This window comes from Melitaea cinxia, chromosome 8, assembly GCF_905220565.1.
Source record: "Melitaea cinxia chromosome 8, ilMelCinx1.1, whole genome shotgun sequence".
Lineage (NCBI taxonomy): Eukaryota > Metazoa > Arthropoda > Insecta > Lepidoptera > Nymphalidae > Melitaea > Melitaea cinxia.
Window position 1 is genome coordinate 10,023,848 of NC_059401.1, and position 16,939 is coordinate 10,040,786.

The window sequence follows — 16,939 nt, forward strand, 5'->3', positions numbered from 1 at the left end:
GAATGGATGGTAAGGTAGATGAAGTATGTCAGATGATGGATGAAAGATTCATAGATATTTTGTGCGTGAATGAAACCAAGAGGAAAGGGTGTGACACCACGGTACATGGACCCTACACGGCATACTGGTCGGGAGCCCCCCAAACCAGCCGAGCCTGTCTGGGAGTTGGTGTGATCCTTTCCTCTCGAATGGTTGAATGTGTGATGGAGCATGAATGTGTAAGCCCAAGACTCCTCTGGATTAGGTTGAAAGTCGGACTCACTCGCTTGTTTATCCTTGGGGTCTATGCACCGACGGATCTGCGCGGAGGTGGGTCATTAAAAGACCAACAAGAGAGAGAGGAATTTTGGGATAGCATGAGAGAGGTCTTGAATAAATGCGGAGAAAATGAACGGATCGTAATGTTAGGGGACTTTAACGGGTGGGTTGGAGTAAAGCGTGATGGGTATGAAAGAGTTCTGGGTACGTTTGGGGACGAAAGAGTGAATGACAATGGGAGAAGTCTGCTTGAAGTATGGAAGTAGGAATGGAATCTTTGCGTGGTCAACACAATGTTTGAACACAAAAAGATCCATTTGTATACAAGAGATGAGGGTGAGTCTAGAAGTATGATTGATTTTGTAATTGTGGATGAAAGACTGAGAAAGAAAGTGCTTGACACTCGGGCATACCGCGGTGTTGGTCTCGACACAGACCACTTCCTGGTCATAGCCCGAATACGTGGCTTCTTTAAACGATGGCGCCACCGAGGGGCCGAGCCTACGAGTGTTTTAGCCAGAATAAAAGTGGAAAATCTACAAGGAAAAGAAAAGAAAGATGAGTATGTAGAGAAACTGAAAGAAAGTTTTAAAGGCATAGAAGAGATAGGTGTGATTGAGAATTTGTGGGTGACTTTTAAGAAAGGGGTCGTGAATAGTGCTATTGAGGTGTGCGGGGTAGCTAAAAGAAGGAAAGGAAGAAAGAACTATAATGTGTGGATGGATAAAGATGTACAAAAGGCTGTGCAAGAAAAGAAGAAAGCGTGGTTGGATTGGTTAGCAACAAAAGCTAACCAAAAGGTTCAAAAGGCAACGGATGACGAGGTAAAGGAAGCAAGAACGAAGTATAAAAGATTGAAATCAGTAGCGAAAGAAGTTGTGTCTAGAAAGAAAGAAGAACGAAAGGATGATTTTGATAGGAGGCTCACTGAAGATTTCCAGTCAAACATTAAGTTTTTCTGGAAATCCATCAAAACAGCCAGAGGAAAAATTTCTCCCTCGGAGCTGAGCACAATCAGGAGTCAAGATGGGAGCGTTATAAATGGAGAAGAATGTGTGTTAAAGAGATGGAAAGAGTATTTTGAAAGTGTGTTTGAAAGAGAGGAAGTGCAGGTACAACATCCGGCACCTTCCATTGAGAGTAGTATAAATGTCGATGAAAGTGAGATAAGCATGGATGAAATAGTGAAAGCGCTGAAAAGTATGAGATTAGGTAAGGCTGCAGGGTATGACAGGATCACCGTCGAGATGCTGAGGGCTGGACAGGGTATAGTGGCTAGCCAGCTGTACTGCCTTTTCAATTTGTGCTGGCGAAATGGGCAAGTACCGGAAGACTGGTGCAAAGCCGTAATCGTGCCGTTGTATAAGGGAAAAGGGTCACGGCAGGACTGCATAAATTACCGCGGTATAAGCCTTCTCAGCGTCGTCGGTAAATTGTATGCGAAAGTGTTGATTGAAAGGGTTGTGAATGAAACAGATGAAAAAGTATGGGATGCACAAGCGGGATTTAGAAAGGGAATGGGATGTACGGATCAGGTCTTTTCCTTGCGGTGCATAGCCGAAAAGTTTTTAGCAAAAAACAAAAAGGTCTATTGCGCGTTCGTGGATCTGGAAAAGGCCTATGATAGAGTGGTGAGGAATGAATTGTGGTCAGCATTGTCCGTGTACGGTGTGAGCGGCGCACTCATGCGAGCACTACAATCTCTTTATAGGGATTCTAGTGCTTGTGTGAGGATAAACGGGGCATACACTGAATGGTTTAATATCGAAAAATGTGTTAGACAGGGATGTGTAGCGTCACCGTGGCTGTTTAACTTGTTCATGGACAATTGCTTGACAGAGTTAAAAGAGAATGAAAGTGGGTTGAGAATGGGTGAATTACTCGTCAAATGTCTTCTCTATGCTGATGACCAAGTACTACTTGCGTCCTCGGCCGAGGAGTTGCAGGAGATGGTAACTGCTATGAGTGGAGCTTTTGTTAGAAAGGGAATGAAGATGAATGTAAAGAAGACGAAAGTGATGGTGTTTTAAAGAGATGAGGTAGTGACAGACTGTAATATCGTAATTGGAGATGAACAAATTGAACAGGTGAATGAGTTTGTGTATCTGGGTTCGAAGTTTACAAGAGATGGAAAGTGTGAGAGTGATATTGAAAGAAGAGTGAATGCAGGAAACATGGTGAACGGAGCTTTGAATTCCTTTATGAGCAGTCGGAAGGTGTCTAAAAAGGCTCGTTTGGCTGTGCATGAGGGGGTGTTGCTTCCGACACTCATGTACGGAAGTGAAAGTTGGGTATGGCAGAAGAGACATGAAAGCAGAATAAATGCAGTTGAGATGAGAGCGTTAAGAAGTATGATAGGAGTTAAACTGAGTGACAGGATGAGAAATAGTGAGATAAAGAAACGGTGTGGTCTGAAAGAAGATGTAGTGACAAAAATTGAGAAAGGTATGCTGAGATGGTTTGGTCATGTCGAGAGAATGAATGAAGAACGACTGACGAAAAAAGTGTATAAGGCGAGTGTGAGTGGAAGTGTTGGAAGGGGTAGACCTAGGTGGACATTTCAAGACCAAATCGGGGACGTCTTGAAAAAAGGCCAGGTCAAGAGTACCCTAAACCGACGAGCATGTATGAAGGGAATAATGAAAGTGGATGAAGCGAAACAAGTATGTAAGGATCGTAGCAAGTGGAAAGAAGTGGTCTCTGCCTACCCCTACGGGAAAGAGGCGTGATTATATGTATTATATGTATATACGGTCAAATTGAGTAACCTCCTTCTTTTTTTGAAGTCGGTTAAAACAGACAAATATATTTTCCAAACATAATAGGGGGAAAATAATGAGGTTAATTATAAATCAACGAAATATCAATGTGTCAACGTCATCTCGTACTTAACGATAACGAGTTTTAGCCACCTCAGCTCTAATAACCGAAATGACAATTACGAGTGACGAGACAGCCAGACTCATAATTCTTCATTATCTCCAGCCAAGTTGCTTGAAACTTTGATAAGTCGATACTGAACAAGCTTACGGATCATCCTACTACGATCAGCCGTCGTAAATTCTCCTGTTATCAATAAGTTTTGAAATTAAGACTCTTTTAAAGTAATTTATAAAGAAAAATCGTTAATGATTTATTTGTAAAAAGATAAAACAAGATACTTTTAACTTTACCGAAATAATTACTCTTCTTAAAAGTTATAATAATACCTTCACAGTGTTATAATATTACAATTATTTGTTAAACTTTTTGAAAGTGAAATTTTACGCTGGCTACAACGAAATAGCAAAGACTAAGTTTTAATAATGTTAAATTTTATGTACAATAACACGAAAAGTGTATAAAGTAGAACGTTTAAGACTAACAATAAGTTAAGTGTAATTTTACCATATGTGGAATAAAGAAAATTGTAAGAAGCTTTTTGTTACTATCTACATTTTTACAGATTGCTCTTCATTTCTCTGAAATGTTATTGCAAACTCCTCCGGACGTCCTTCGTTCTTTTTAAAGTTACCGACTTAAAAAAAGGAGGTAGTCCATTTTATATATATTTCAAATGCGTCAACTCATAACTTTTTACTAGGTGTACCGATTTTGATGATTCTTTTTTAGTTTTAATATAAATAAACTGTACCTAACATCGCTAAAGTGTCTAACCTGCTGTGTATCTCGTGTAAGATCGTCATAGATACACATCTATGACGATCTTACACGAGGCTAAGTTCGCATCCTATGTCACTAACTTTCCCAAGTTTAACTCTCCGCCTTAGCAAAGTAAAGTCGATTAAAAATATATAAAAAAGTAGCCTACTAGGGATATATTAGAATCTTTTTCTGATTGCAATACTATGTTGTTAACGATACCGCTCTGGTGTAATTCCCGCTCGGAATGGATATTTGTGTTTATACAAATATTTATTTGCGGTCTGGTTTTTAGTCCTTGTGGGTCTCCCCACCGTGCCTCGGAGAGCACGTTAAGCCGTCGGTCCTGGTTATTATCATGTACACCAGATAGCGATCGTTACTCATAGTACGAAATATATCCGCCAACCCGCATTGGAGCAGCTTGGTGGATTAAGCTCTGATTCTTCTCCTACATGAAAAAGAGGCCTTTGTCCAGCAGTGGGATATTACAGGCTGAAGCGCGACTATATTTTCAAAAATGATAAAATATCGTAAAAATAATTTAACATAGAAAAATCCAAATTACTTAATTTACAGCAGTTGAATTATTTCAAACGTTCATATTTGTACAACATTTCATTAAAAGCCCACACGGATTGCAATAAATCCGACACAAAGCTGTTTGAAGCACGCATCAGCAATCACTGCGCGTATCCATCATTATCATATTGAGCGCGATTGAAATACGGAACTAGGGATCGCCGGGAGGCGCAACGATATTGCTGTTTGCCTTCAGCAAATATTTGGCCGGTGGCCCGCCCCGCTACTTACTGGAGTTAAATCAATATTTAAATAATTTCAAACTTTGATTAATTTGCAAAGATATTGTTTGCAGTGATGTCGTCGGAGTCGGATTATTAACGTATTAAATGATAAAAATTCCTAAAACCCCAGTTACGGTATATCTATACGTACCTATTGAATACTATTGGAACTAGTACATTTGATATACATACTTAATAGGAATATAAACTTAGTTACATATTATTAATTTAATGGGTTTTGTTATTATGAATTGTTATTTTTATTGCATGAATAGTGTTTATTTATTTATTTACTAAGAACTACCAACAGAATCACAGTTTAAAAAAATTACAATGAGTTATATGCCTAGATTATTAAATATACATATAATTCCTATTCCGCTGTTTGGCTACGGCAGTAAAGAATATAGCCAACCCCTCTCTTCCCATGGGTGTCGTAAGAGGCGACTAAGGGATAACACAGTTCCACTACCACCTTGGAACTTAAAAAGCCGACCGATGGCGGGATAACCATCCAACTGCTACCTTTGAAATACACAGGCCGAAGACGGGCAGCAGTGTCTTCGGTGCGACGAAGCCAGCCCCGCGGTCACCAACCCGCCTGCCTAGCGCGGTGACTATGGGCAACACACAGTTCGCGCTTTTTTGGTGCGAGCTTGTGGAGGCCTACGTCCAGCAGTGGACTGCGATAGGCTGAAGTGATGATGATGATAATTTCTTTTAAAGTTAGTTGCAGCATGCACTTAAGACAATTAAGTCATCTGCCAATTTAAAAAATTTTTAACATTTAGGGTTTAAATAAAAAAAAAAAAAACAAAAAAAACTAAATAACTATTACTATTATAAAGTAACTGCCCGGACAGACTTCGTTATGTTAAAAATTATATATTTTTTTGTATCAAAACCTTCCGAGGGCCTTAAAGAACATACAAAAAATAAATTAGCCGAATTGGTCGAGCCATTCTCGAGTTACGCGCTTAGTAACATTCATTTTTGTTTATATAGATTAATATTAGTGCTACATAGCTTTTGAATTGAGGAGTCAAATGACTTTAACAGTTTTCTCGTAAATATAGCTAGGTTATCTGCAAACATGTCTGACTCGTTTGTAGCTGAAAATTCTCCGTAGAGCCTACTCAGTCTAGTACTGAGGGAATAATAACCGAGGTTTGTTGTCTGGGTTTTTTATAGGCAAATAGTGAAATGGGATATCTTGGCATGCGAGAGGGAACGTTAATTGAAATTTTGCTCAGGAATTCTGAACTGTCCACAGTTCCATTCACTAGTTTATGTAAGAAAACCATATCATTCCACCGGGTGCATGGTTGTTGTTTTTATCAGTTTATCTTTCACTTAGGATGCTAATATGTTACTAGATTATTTATCAATAGGAGGTAAAACAAGTCTTATCCTATTGTATAAATGTTTATGACACGAAAGTATATCACTATCACTGCCAACTGCGATAATAACTTAGTAGCAATTAAAAATATATTATTAATTGTTTAAAAAACTTTTCTATCGTAATGGCGTAATGCTTGATTATTAAAATAACAAACAATTGCTTGTTGTCCTTTTAGGTCAACGATTTTTTTTTTTTTTTGTTTAAATGTGGAAAATTGCCCTAACGAACAGTAAAAGAATCGCACTCTAAACTGTCGCTATTAACCGTTCTTAGGGTGTGAATATTTTATGTGACCCGGTGTCGGTGGCGTCCCTGGGGAAGGGTACATACTAAACTCCACTAGCACTTAATTATAGGGATGGAGATTCAACAGGACTGCTTTTCAATTAACATTTTACAGTGATTCTTAGAAAAGTCTCCATTGTATTTAAATTGAATGTAAGAATAGAGATAATGAGATAAACTGATAACTTAGTCTGAATAACAAATAGGAGTATGTTTTAATAACAGACGGTAGAAATTCTAACCAGCTTATTTTAAACATCCGTAGCGGCGGAAACAAAGTAACTCGAAGAAAAGAATTCTTTTAAGAATTTAAATAAATTTTACTACAGGGAGAGAGTAGCGTCCCGTTACAAAGAGGAAAACGGAGCTTATAAAAACTCCGGAATAAAAACGTGCCACTTTTAAAGCAGTGTCAAATGGACATAAAACCCTCGTTTTGAATTCGGTTCCGCGAAATAAATATCGCGATAAAGAGGGCAGAAGGAATTTCGACCGTAATCATAATATTTAGTTTTATTTCTTATATGTCTTAATTATTTTATATCATCCACCTATATTTTTTATATAAAATCGTTATGTCATTCATCAAGAAATCTCAAAAATCCCTGGACGCATAAAGATTAAATTTTGGCAAGGGGGTAGATTTTGGCAAGAAGATAGTTTTAGTTAATAAGCGTCCGCTAAGAATGGATTATTCAATAGGGTCGAATTAAAGGGGTCTTAGAGCTCTTACTAGTTTGTATGAAAATCCTTAATTTTTAGTGCTACAGGTAGTTTATTGTTAGTAGACAGATGTTCGCTTAAAATGATTTTTAGAACAGAGCCCAATTAAGGAGGATTAAGGGCTCTCACAAGTTTCCATAAAAGTCGTTTAGTTTTTAACCGACTTCCAAAAAGGGTGGAGGTTCTCAATTCGATTGTATTTTTTGAAGTGAAATTTCTTTAGGCGCATGAGGGTAATATTTTTACGGATGAAACGTCACGAAGATGTGCAACGTTTTGATGTGCATCGTTTTTTAATTATAATAGCACCTACTTCATCCGGTACAGGCGTCACCCGCCTCGTGTCCCGCTTCACCTTAGTTTTCAATCAGTTTTCAATTATTTTTTATTTATTTACATTATCATCATTAGACGTATACAGTGTGTAAACAGTGAGTTAAATTTATAAATAAACATTTTGTGACAAATTTGTAGGTCGTCCTATACTAAGCAGTTGTTCAGAGTAATATTATATTTGTTATCTTCTTGTTAATTTATAATTTTTTATGCGAATTCGTTTCAAGCTTCATCATTATAGCCTATACAGTCCACTGCTGGACATAGGCCTCCACAAGTTGACGCCAAAAATAACGTGAACTCATGTGTTTTGCCCATAGTCACCACGCTGGGCAGGCGGGTTGGTGACCGCAGTACTGGCTTTGTCGCACCGAAGACGCTGCTGCCCGTCTTCGGCCTGTGTATTTCAAAGCCAGCAGTTGGATGGTTATCCCGCCATCGGTCGGCTTCTTAAGTTCCAAGGTGGTTGTGGAACCTTGTTATCCCTTAGTCGCCTCTTACGACACCCACGGGAAGAGAGGGGGTGGCTAAATTCTTTAGTGCCGTAGCCACACAGCCGTTTCAAGCTTAGGAAGTTTTAATATTTAGTTCAAGTTTCTAGGTGTTATAGTTTCGGAGATTTCGTGATGAGTGGGTCAACCTACCATCCCCCGTTTTACCCAATCCAAAAAGGGAGTTGATTTCTAAATATACATTATTTGAACACCTTCTCATCATTTATAGAGCATACATTTTAAATATCAAGCATCTTACTTCAAAAACATAGAACTTTCATACAAACTTCCAACCTCCGTTTTACCCCCTTAGGGGTCGAGTTTCGTAAAATCCGTTCTTAGCGGATGTCTACGCTCTATAAGGAACCTACCTGCCAAATTTCAAGTTTCTAGGTGTTATATTTTCGGAGATTTCGTGATGAATGACCTTTCGCTTATATATATACTAGCTGTGCCCGTGGCTTCGCCCGCGTTGAAATCAGTTGGTCACAAAGTTTTCCCGGCAAACTTCCAGTGAAACACTCATCAAAATCGGCTTAGCCGTTCCGTAAACCTTCTTCTTGCCAATGGTGGAGCCCTCTCTCCATTGGTGAAACCGCATGAAAATCCGCTCAGCAGATTTTGAGGGAATCGATCACATACGCTTTTGGCTTTTGACCCGCGACTACGTCCGCGTGGTTATAAAGATATGCATTAATATTAAACTGCTTAACGCAAATTATTTCTTTATTTCAGTCACTTGAAATGCTTATCACTCTGAGTAACTTTTTCAAACGCACAATTTAGTATAATTTAATAGCTGCTGTATATGTTTCATACAAACTATCAACCCCAATTAAACCCCCTTAGCGGTGGAATATCACAAAATCCGTTCTTAGCGGACGTCTACTAACTATAATCTACCTCCCTGCCAAATTTCATCTTTGTCCATCTTGGATGGATGGACCATCCAGCCGTTTTTGAGTTCTCGTGATGAGTGAGTCAGTGACCTTTCTCTTTTATATATAAATAGATTACGATGTATTATTTGGACACTTCCTCACCATCTATAGAGCATACATTTTAAATTTCAATTTTCTTACTTCAAAAACATAGGACTTTTATACAAAATTCCAACCCCCGTTTTATTCCCTTAGGGGTCGAGTTTCGTAAAATTCGTTCTCAGTGGATGTTTACGCCCTATAAAGAACATATTTGCCAAATTTTAGGTTAATAGCTGTTATAGGTTCGGAGATTTCGTGGTGAGTGAGTCAACCTACTATCCCCCTTTTTAACCCCAAAAGGGAGTTGATTTCTAAAGTTACATTATTTGGACACATTCTCACCATCTATAAAGTATAGATTATAAATTTCAAGTCTCTTCCTTCAAAAACATAGGACTTACATACAAACTTCCAACCCCCGTTTTATCCCTTTAGGGGTCGAGTTTCGTAAAATCCGTTCTTAGCAAATGTCTACGCTGTATAAGGAACCTACTTACCAAATTTCAAGTTTGTAGCTCTTATAGTTTCGGAGATTTCGTGATGAGTGAGTCAACCTACCATACCCCGTTTAACCCCAAAAGGGAGTTGATTTCTAAAGATACATTATTTGAACACCATCTCACTATCTATAGAGCATACATTTTAAATTTCAAGTCTCTTACTTCAAAAATATAGGACTTTCATACAAACTTCCAACCCCCATTTTATCCCCTTAGGGGTCAAATTTCGTAAAATTCGTTCTTGGCGGATGTTTACGACCTATAAGGAGCCTACTTGCTAAATTTCAAGTTTGTAGGTGTTATAGTTTCGGAGATTTCGTGATCAGTGAGTCAACCTACGAACCCCCGTTTTAACCCCAAAAAGGAGTTGATTTCTAAATATACAATATTTAGACACCTTTTCACCATCTATAGAACATACATTTTAAATTTCAAGTCTCTTACTTCAAAAACATAGGACTTTCATACAAACTTCTAACCCCCGTTTTACCCCCTTAGGGGTCCAATTTCGTAAAATCCGTTCTTAGCGGATGCCTACGTCTTATAAGAAGCCCACCTGCCAAATTTCAAGTTTGTAGGTGTTATAGTTTCGGAGATGTCGTGACCTTTCGCTTTTATATATATTATAGATTATAGATAATCTGAACCTCGGAAACGGCTACAACGATTTTCCTGGGGATTTCGGGGGCGATAAATCGATATAGCTAGGGTTCATTTTTAGAAAATGTCGTTTTATCCATGTTTTTAGGTAATGAAAAAATGGCTACTATATCGTCAGAATATGAAGGTAAATTTCGCAATCGTTAATAAAGTTCTAATAACTCAAGTAGGAAATCGACCGGTCGGCATCGACCCCCCATCAAATCCCCATGTCGCCAGATCGATTATTTTTTTTTTTCTTTTTTTTTTTCTAGATGCGCTCATGATTTTTTAGTTAAATAACCGGTTCATATTTTTTATTATTGTCAGTAAAATCGGAAAATATTATTCATATTTTATCAATATGTAATTCGTATTTAAATATGATTTCCAAAAAACGCGATTTACTAAAAATACCGCGCTAAGCTCGGTCACCCAGGTACTTTATTGTGAAGTATGACCACTACAACTGTAGTCTTCCGAATCGACGCGACAGCCAAAAAGCGGCAATTCGTCACAGGGTAACAAAACCATTAATTTCTATAGAAAACTACACTGGACGCTTTTACAGCACTTTCGATAACATCAAAACTACATTAGAGTAGTATTTTTCACAGGACCAATGACAACTTAGGATATATCGTGGTATGTATTGACATACATCGTGGTATTTATTATATGGCTGAGGTTCAATGTAGAAATGAAGGTGTTTTTTTAACAACTTTTATAATTGCAAATTATCTTTCATAAAATTAGTAAAAAGTAATAAAGTAATTTAGAAAATATGACTTTCTTATATTGTGTTATATATAAAATCAATAAGTAGGTATACTAGATTTTAAAATTTAACGAAAACTTTTTGCTTCCGTTGGCAGATATGTTCAAATGTTGCCATATAGTGGAGTATTTCCTCAAACATGTTCATATTTTAGTCATACCTCACACAAAAAATATCGTAAGACTCTTATGCATACCTTTTTTTTTTTACGTGGGGAAAATCCATCATGGATACCTTCCAGCGCGGGGGCGCCAGAGGGTTATTTCAGACTCCTACTGACTAAAAACCACCACGTGTGAGCAGTCGTCCGCCTGAGTGGCGCGAGATGGGGTCGCGTTAGCATTCGCCACCTCGCCCCGGCGGTAGGCCCGGATAAAGCCTCCGAGCCCCGGCACAATGGTTGGGTGGCCTCGCTCACAACAAGGCCACCCCTCAGAAGTGTTGGGCAGTGTCGCCCGACCGCTCTTATGCATACCTTGATTAGCTCACCTCAGGCGCTCAGCTTCGTAGTATCGTTCGTAAAAAATATTTTTGATTTTAACATTAAATGACACTACACCAAAACGATATCCCGTTTGCAGTCGAAACAAGGTCCAAGCCTTGGAGTAGAAGTGGTAAAAAAAATTAAATGAGATAGCTCCTCGCCTTATTGCCTCCACTGATGACAAGAGGGCTGGTGCATTTTTGCCCAGAGAATCGGCATAGCGATTCAACGGGGAAATGCTGCCAGCATTCTTCGCACCGTTCCACGTGGACATTATTTATACCAAAACTATCTGTTATTATTTAGTTCTTAAGTTGTCAATTGTAAATATGTATAAATTTGTTAAATTAAAAATCTTTCAAAAAAAGAAGTTAATGATCTTATATCTACATCCAAAAAAATTTAAAATTCGTCTACAAATTTACCACATCCACAATACACGAGGCTAACCTCAAAGCTTCAAAAAAAATTCTAATAGAGAGACTTATCTGAACTGAAGTAAAACGAATATGATATCAACATCAATGCCTCATATCATAATGCTGAGAATGAATGATTTGTTTATTTACTCGGCTCTCATTAAAACAATATATTATAAGCTAACGGACCCAGCAGTCCTACCCGGAACAGCAACTACCAAATAATGACAAACCAATAGCAGCGTCACCTAATGAGTCCAATTGTGGTTCCAAAACATACATAAACCCATTGAAATATAAGTACACACGAAAATTTCCAGCCGACTAAAAGTATTCAAGTGACAAACACGTAATATATATATTCTTTCATTGGCCTTAGTCCGTCTATTGCAGACGATTAGACAGTGTCAGACAGACACTGTGTCGTCTAGGACATTCTTCAGGAAAACGCAGAGTTGCCTAAGCTCTGCGCCACCCTCTCGACCTCACTGGCTAGGCCCACAGGAACGACGAGTCGATACGTCTGGAGCCAGTGCGGCTGCAGGAGTCTTTCGCATTTTAGAGCTATGCCACGAATGCTTGACGGAGACCCCATTCCGGGTTTTAAATGAAGTTTTCTTTCTCCAGGACCCTGATGATTTTGAGCCAGATTTATCCCTCGGTCGCCTTTTACGACCCCCACGGGAAGAAAGAGGGTATTGCTATTATACTCGGCCGACACCACACAGCACAATAATCTTTATTAATATATATATATATATATATATATATATATATATATATATATATATATATATAATAAACATATGATAGTTTATGTAAAATACTGTAAACTGTGAAGAAAGGGACAAGATGTAAATAAAATAAGTAATAAACGTAGAAAATTTGTAAGATAAAATATAACTAAAAAGGTTCGTAATTTTGTATTGTTAAGAAAACTGATCTAAAAACTTTCTTGTTAAAATGAATAGTACGAGGTAGTAAAATTTTTAAAACTGACCATTTTCGATGCGGCAATACGCAGCACTATCATTGGCTTAACATTGGGTTCGTTCCACTGAAGGCTCGCAACGCTATTGACCACGACCGCTGAAATTGTCGTTCCACTAACGTAAAAACACGCCGCGGGCGGTGTAGGTAAATTATATAAGTGGAACTTATATTTAAGCGCTTTCAGGTGTCAGCTGTATACTCGCAATATGGCAGTATTAATGTAAATATTTCGCATGGATTGGAGTAAAACTTACGAGTAATTCAACATGGATTCCCAGGAATTTATTGTTGCGTTTTTGCATAATCGAATGAGATAACATTCACAATTTGACATTGACAATTGTTTTTTTTTAAATTCACGCCATGTTTTGATGAAAGTTAATTCTGACCCTGTTTCTTCACATCAATAATCAACCTATTCCCATTCTGAATCACGTAAAATTTTTGGGAGTGATACTGGACTCCAAAATGTCGGGCTATCAACATCTAAATTATATTTCTAACAAAAGTGAAAAAAAATATTAATATTCTAAGATCTCTCTCGGGCGTTAGATGGGGATCTCATCCTTATTCGCAAAAATTGTTGTACAATGCGATTATACGTAGTCATTTTGACTACGCAAGTTGCGTTTTGGCACCATGTAATAAAGTTGCTCTCTCATATTGGACTAGATTACAAGCGAAATGCCTACGAATTATAGCGGGAGCAATGAGAATGCCCTTCAAATGGAATTGGTTGATCCTCCTTTACATCTACGTGAACAGTTTTTATGTGACAGGTTCCTTATTAATGCCATATAAAACTCTTTTCACCCTTTAATTGATAAACTCCATGATCTCAATCCAAAGAGCAACACGGAGGGGAGTAGCCATTTACAGGCGTTCCCCTCTGTCAAGGTATACGGCCAAATGGCCATATGTATACAATAAAACTAGTTGCAGCCGCACTGATCACTAGACTAAATCTAGTTGCACGATTGAATCAACGTCCTTCAAAAAATGCCAAATTGTTCTGTTTTTTGCTGCAAAAAAAGATCTGCCACGTCAAATTTACTAAAACATGACGTTACCTTCCATTCGTAACTATTTTTTATTCACATTATTACTCGTATACTTCTTTTAAACCTTTTTTAAACTTAAAAATTACAAATATTATCGGTCGTGTTGACTCGATTTGTTTACCAACACAGGCCGCTCGCCCTCATACAATATGCGGATCGGTCGAACGACTGATCGGAGTCTATTTCCGAGAAGTCACTGTCACCGAGCGATAGTGTTGTTACCGGTTTGTTTGTATATAGTGTATATCGTTATCGATAAAAACGGCAAAGGCAAAAGAGGAGACAGACATTTTTGAGATTTTGATTTATTTAAATTATTATATTGCTAGCTTTTTTTAATAAACATAGTCATATAATAAAATCGCATCAAATTAAATATAATACAGTACTCACGAGTATTAACACATTTTACTAGAATTCCTTAATGTGGACTTCGACCATAATGTTTTATATAAAAATTTGGCAGGTTTTCTAAAAATCCAAATTTTAAGGGATACTTGGAAAAAAAATGTAATAACAGACTAACCTGGACGCCCACAAAAACAGTGTAGTTTGTTCAGATCATATCAATACCACTAACTTTCAAGTGTTGGCGAACAATAGAAGGATTAGTCAAGAGCACCAAAACAACACTAACGCCACACTGTCTTTGTCCCGTAAGTTATTTTTTGTCTCATTTACAAGGTAATCAAAATATGGTTCACCTTAGTCATAGTAGTGAAATGAAGCTTAGATTTATCAATTTTGAAATTGAAAATGAAAATTATGAATGAATTTGAAAATTAACAATGTTAAATCCATCCTTTCAGAGTCATCAACAAATCATTCAATCTAGTAGATGACAAGCTATCATCTTATGATGCCATGAGTGCTACGCTCCCTATTCCCGATTCGTTGACATCAACGTGTATATCATCAACTCCTGAAAATGTATGTTAACTTTAAATCGTTTATTGTAGACTGGCATTGTTTGGCACAACAACGTTGCACGAAACGTATTGTGACATAATTATAATAGTTAGACATATGCTGTCGCGACACTTTTTAACCGACTTCCAAAAAGGGAGGAGGTTCTCAATTCGACTGTAATTTTTTATGTATGTTACTTCAGAAATTTTGACTGGGTGGACCGATTTTGATGATTTTTAATTTAATAGAAAGCTGATGTTTATCATGTGGTCGCGTTCAAATTTCATCGAGATGTGATAAAAACTTTTTGAGTAACCTTTGATAACGCGTATATATTACGTATATTGTATTACTTGTCAATGTAATTGGGGTCAGTTTTTTTTTCGTTTGCGAGCAATTACAATTATTGTAGATAATGATGTGTTCTACAAACTCTTACTATAGTATATATTTCTATTATCATTAGTTTTTGCAGCGCACGCAATGTAAGGAATTTTTTAGGTTATTTTTTTATCCCTTGAGTTACATTATTGGAGTTTTAGTAAGGATCCCTAATATTTTTGAAAATATTGTATAACCTATGTCACTCAAGGATGGTGTAGCTTCTCAACGGTGAAATAATTTTTTAAATCGGTCCAGCAGTTTCGGAGCCTATTCAATGCTAACAAACAAACAATCAAATCTTTATTCTTTATAATCGTTTATTTTACATGAAGATGTTTGTTTTGTAGTATATAATAAATAAAGTCTATTTTTATAATAACATCTTCCCTTTGTATCACTTTAAAAACCTTATTTCCCTAACCGAGTACTTGAATTTATCGATAACGCATATCGACAGTTGTTACAACCACGGCTGTAAGCAACTTGTCAGTGTAGTTGCGGCGTGTCATTATACTGTAATGACACAGAATGTATCTATGTGTGTGTGAAAAATGTAAGTGTGATTTTAATTTAGTATGTGTGAGTTTCGTAGTGACAGAGGATTATTTTTGTGCGGGAATTAGATAAAGTGTGCATGTGTGTGATTTCCCCCCGCAAAAAATGACAGACAGTTTTGTATCGGTAAAAAACGCCAGGGCTACTCCCCTCCGTGTTGCTCTGTGTCTCAATCAGCTTATTAATAATTCAAATTTTTGGATCTATAAATATAAAGCTCCCCTTACTAAATATTTTCTTTAAATCAACATCAATGGTATTAACCAGTTTGTCAAAAATCCTCTTTTTCACGTATAGCTACGATTCCTTGATATATCACCCTAGAATGATCTTGAACCTAGGAGTTACTAAAGAATCACCTGGCGCTGCACTTGAGTTTAATAGAATAATCGATTCGGACTGGTCGAAATGGTTGCATTTCTTCACTGACTTATCTAAAATTAACCCCGAGTTAAACGTTGCTTCTGCTGTCTGGATTCCTAAATACAATATTATCTTGAATTACAAACTACCTTCTCTTTCTTCCACTTTCTCAGGTGAATATATTGCCATTTTGGAAGCTGTCTTGTATATTGAATCACATGGTCATAATAAATCTATAGTATTCACTGACTCTCGAAGCTGCCTCCAGGATTTATCGAAAAGTCCATTTCATGCTAAAAATAATCTTCCCATTACTCTAAAAATAAAAGAGACACTGTTCAAATGTCACCAGTCGAACATTGAAGTAGCGCTTGCCTGGATACCGAGTCACAGCGGTATAGCAGGTAATGAGATGGCAGACATAAAAGCAAAAGACGCCATTTGCCTAGGCTGCGATAAATATAATAAATACTTCTCCCGAGACTTTAAAAGTTTGGCTAAGCAATGCCTGGATAAATCTTGGGGTAGATTATGGCAATCTCCAAGACTAGTTACTGGTAAATATTATGGCAATATCCAGCCGTGTATTCCTTACCAAGCCATGGTTTTTTTAAATACTCCGACCTAGATAAAATAACTACGTTGATAATTATCCGAATACAATTGAGTTTATCCTGCACACCTGTGCAGACTAAATTGCGCATTCGTGACAGTTCTTTATGTGAATGTGGCTTGGAGGAAGGATCTCTCGTTCATTTGTTTTTTAATTGTCTGAAATTAACTATATCACTATATGATATACTCCCCAAAAACATTCCGCGACCGGTTAATGTTTGTTTTCTTCTAACTTTAGTGCCATCTTCTTTTTGTGCTGTCTTAGCTAAGTTTATTAGAATCAATGATATAAAATTATAATTTACCA